General features: G+C 38.6%; 1 non-coding gene across 1 annotated transcript; it reads left to right on the top strand.

Annotated features, from left to right (window-relative positions):
• Positions 1 to 1,288: 1,288 nt before the first annotated feature.
• Positions 1,289 to 1,395, top strand: LOC141640633 (small nucleolar RNA R71). Its single transcript, XR_012543093.1, has one exon. It is a non-coding gene; the product is annotated as a small nucleolar RNA R71 (small nucleolar RNA).
• The last annotated feature ends 2,499 nt before the right edge of the window (positions 1,396 to 3,894 follow it).

Raw genomic sequence — 3,894 nt, 5'->3', positions numbered from 1 at the left:
CCGGATCCTTTAACTTTGGAGGTGAACTCCCTTGAAGTATTGCACTACTCACCTTCGTGAAGGCGATAGTCTCAAGTTTCCGGATCGACTTCTTCTTTGTGAGGATATCTTTCATGTATTTCACATAGGTCGGCACGTGATTGATTAATTCCGTGAAAGGAATTGAGACTTCCAAATTCTTCACAATTTCCATGAACTTTCCAAGTTGATCATCAAATTTGGGCTTGGCTTGACGACTTGGAAAAGGAAGTCTAATCACAATGGGCTCCTTCTCCTTGGCCTTGTCTTCATTTTTCTTTGAACTTTCTTCTTTTGATGATTCTCCATCTTTGGAGTTTGCACAATTTCTTCCTTTTCACTAGCTTCCACAACTTCATCCTCAACATGCTTCTTCGGTGCTTCATACCTTGTACAACTTCTCAAGTGAATGGCACTAACCGTTTCATGTCTAGGGGGATTACTTTGAGGTGGTAATTGCCCCTTTTGTCTTTGTGAGCTCGAAGATGCTAGTTGAGTCAATTGTGTTTCCAACATCTTGGTGTGAGCTAGAATGTTGTTGATGGTGGTTTCCTTTGCTTGGCTATCTTCTTGCATTTGAGTGAAAAATTCTTGTTGATTATTTTGCATTTGGAGGACCGCTTTTTGGACATCAAAGCCTTGGTCATTTTGGTGATTGTATGGATTTTGATTTTGGTAACCTTGGTTTTGATTGTAAAAGGGTCTTTGATTTTGGTTTCTCATGGGTGGTGGAGTGTATGTTGTTTGAGGGTTTTGAACATTTTGGCTTTTGTATGAGAGATTTGGATGGAATTTGGTGTTTTCATTGTAAAAGTTGGAATAAGGGGTGCCACTCTTGTATGCTTGGAAAGCATTCACTTGTTCATTTGTTCCCCTACATTCACCTTGGTCATGTCCCAAAGTTCCACAATTCTCACATATCCCACTTGGGATTGATGAGGATGCCGTCATGGCATTAACATGATGCTTTGATGATTTTGAGTTTTCCTCAAGTCTAGCCATAGCTTGTTCAAACTTCAAGTTGATTGTGTCAATGTGAGCACTAAGTTGAGCACCCAATTGAGTAACGGAGTCCACTTCATGCTTTCCTCCTCTAGTAGCCTTGCGAGGTCTACTATATAATGAGTTATGGACCGCCATTTCCTCAATCTTGTTCCATGTTTGATTGTCATCAACTTCGGTGAACATTCCATTTGATCCCATATTGAGAATGTTCCTAGAATCTTCATATAAACCATTCCAAAATTGTTGTACCAAAAACCATTCGCTAAGTCCATGGTGAGGACATGAGCGACAAATTCCCTTAAACCGCTCCCAAGCTTCATACAAATACTCTTCATCCCTTTGCTTAAAACCCGTAATTTGAGCTCTTAGCATGTTAGTCTTTTCCGGTGGGTAGAATTTTTTGTAGAAAGCTAGAGCCAACTTCTTCCAAGAAACTATTCCAAGGGTGACCTTATCAAGGCCCTTCAACCATTGCTTCGCGGTGCCGATTAAGGAAAAAGGAAATAAGACCCATCTAATTTGGTCTTGAGTCACGCCCGTTTGAGAGATTGCATCACAATAGTCGCAAAAGGTTTCCATATGAGAATGAGGGTCCTCACTAGGCATCCCCCCAAATTGGCTCCTCTCAACTAATTGGATGAAGGCGGACTTGGCAATAAAATTTTCGGTTATATGTTGCGGTGTAGGAGTACCATTTGGTAGATTCTCCTCGGTGGGTACGGAGTGTGACGAGAATTTAGGCATTGTAGGTGGATTTTGTGGGGTATTGTGTAATGGGTTCTCTTCTCCTTCTATTGCGAAAGGATTGACAAACTCACTAGTGGGTTGAACAACTTCACTAATACCTCTTAAATTCCTCCTAACAAGTCTCCTATTGTTCGTCAAGGTTCTTTCGATTTCACGGTCAAAAGGTAACAAATCACCTTGTAACCTTCTAGACATGTAAAATATCAAACAACTCGAAAACAATTAGAACAAACCTTGAGGAGTTTTACTTCCCCAAGGTGAAGAAAGACACAACTAATAACAATAAAAAGAAATCTAAATCAAGTAAACACCGTCCCCGGAAACGGCGCCATTTTTTATGCGAGTCCGTTTCGTGTTCACAAATTAAGATGTGGTCGTTGGGTCACGGTCGAATCAAAACACAATTTATAGCTTCAAAAACAACTCTACAATTAGTAAAGAGGCAAGTAAAGGTCGGATCCCAAGGGACGGGTATTGAAATGAGATTTCTATTGAAACTAGTGGTGTCTAAGGGGTGTCACAAATTGGGTTGATGTAGAAGATCACTAAACTAAAATAGCAATGAAAATAAGCAAGCAAGATGAATTAAAGGGGTGTAAACAATTGATTAAAGGCACTAGGGTGTCATGGGATCATAAGGGAATCATGGGATATGATCATACAAACATGTTCTCAAATTATAAGCAAGCAATTATTGTTGTGATGGATTGAGTTGGGTTATATCTTACAATCCTAGGAAAGTTTGGTTTCCGGAGCCGAATCGATTAGATTGTACGACACCTACAAGTCGACTTAATCTTCCCTACTCAACAACATGCATGGTCTAATGAGACTCGAGTTGGGTTATGTCTTACAAGTCTCATTGAAAAAATAAAAGATGATAGTAAATGCAAGGATTCATAGGCTTAGCATTTCATCAAATATAACATGTGCATGAGTTGAGATCAAAACAAGCAAGCAAATAAAACATGAAAGCATATTAATTTAAGCATGAATCATTCCCCATGTTGGTTTCCCCTAATCACCCATTAACCCTAGCTAAGAGACTACTCACTCATTATCATGTTGATCATGCTAGCAAGGTTGTCAATCATACCAACAATATGAAACATGATGAATAAATGAAAGTAATTAACAATAATTAAAAAGGGATTAAGAGATTATACCTACTAATGGTTCCAATAATAAAGCAAAGATAAAGAGATTAAAGAACTAAAACTTGGATTAAAACTTGATTAATACTTGATTACAATATTAAAGAGAGATTTGATTGATATTAACTACACTAATTATTGATAAGAAGAACATGCTCCTCTAATTAGACTAATGGGGTATTTATAGTGGAAATTAGGGAGGATGCATTAGGGTTAACTAAGGGCTAAACTAGTAATTACACTTTTTAGATTGAGCAAGGAGGACCCGGTATTTTTTGAGAGAAGGGCTTCTTTCTTCGTAGCTTGGAGAAGACAATTCGTGCTGGAGCCGAATCCGGGCGGAATAAGGTCGGGACGGGCGGATTGGTGACAATCCGCTCGGATTGTCATTCAGCAACACATCTTCTTCTTTTCTTCCCTTTTCTTCATAAATTCCTTGGGGATTTCCTTGGGGACTCAAGGATCCTTTCTCAACATTGCTCTTCTACTATAATATATACAAAGGCCTTCTAATCTTGTCTCTTCTTGATGCTTGGTCATGAATTCGATCAATTTAGTCTCGTTTTGCCATGAAAATGCAAGATTCTTACTCTTTTCCTACCAAGGGATCAAAATCTCAAAGAATATGCAAAACAAAGAACTAAAGATAAGAAATGACCCAAATATGCACTAAAAAGCATGGGAACAAGGTTAATTCGGGGGCTAAATATGCGCTAATTGTGGTCACATCAGAGCCGTTGTCTTTGCCTTGAAGATTTGGAGGCACTACTTGTATGGAGTAACCTTTAAGGTTTTTTCCGATCACAAGTGTTTGAAATATATCTACACCCAAAAGGAGTTGAACATGCGACAAAGAAGATGGGTTGAGTGATGTGCCCAATTTATATATGCTTTTAACCCCTATTTTAGCTCAAGTTTATATGATTATTTCACTAATACTAGTGTTTTAGTGAGCTAATTACGTGTTCAA

This window comes from Silene latifolia, unplaced genomic scaffold (assembly GCF_048544455.1).
Source record: "Silene latifolia isolate original U9 population unplaced genomic scaffold, ASM4854445v1 scaffold_95, whole genome shotgun sequence".
Classification (NCBI taxonomy): Eukaryota; Viridiplantae; Streptophyta; class Magnoliopsida; order Caryophyllales; family Caryophyllaceae; genus Silene; species Silene latifolia.
The sequence above is the reverse complement of the archived record's forward strand: the minus strand, read 5'-3'. Positions and strand labels throughout refer to the sequence as shown.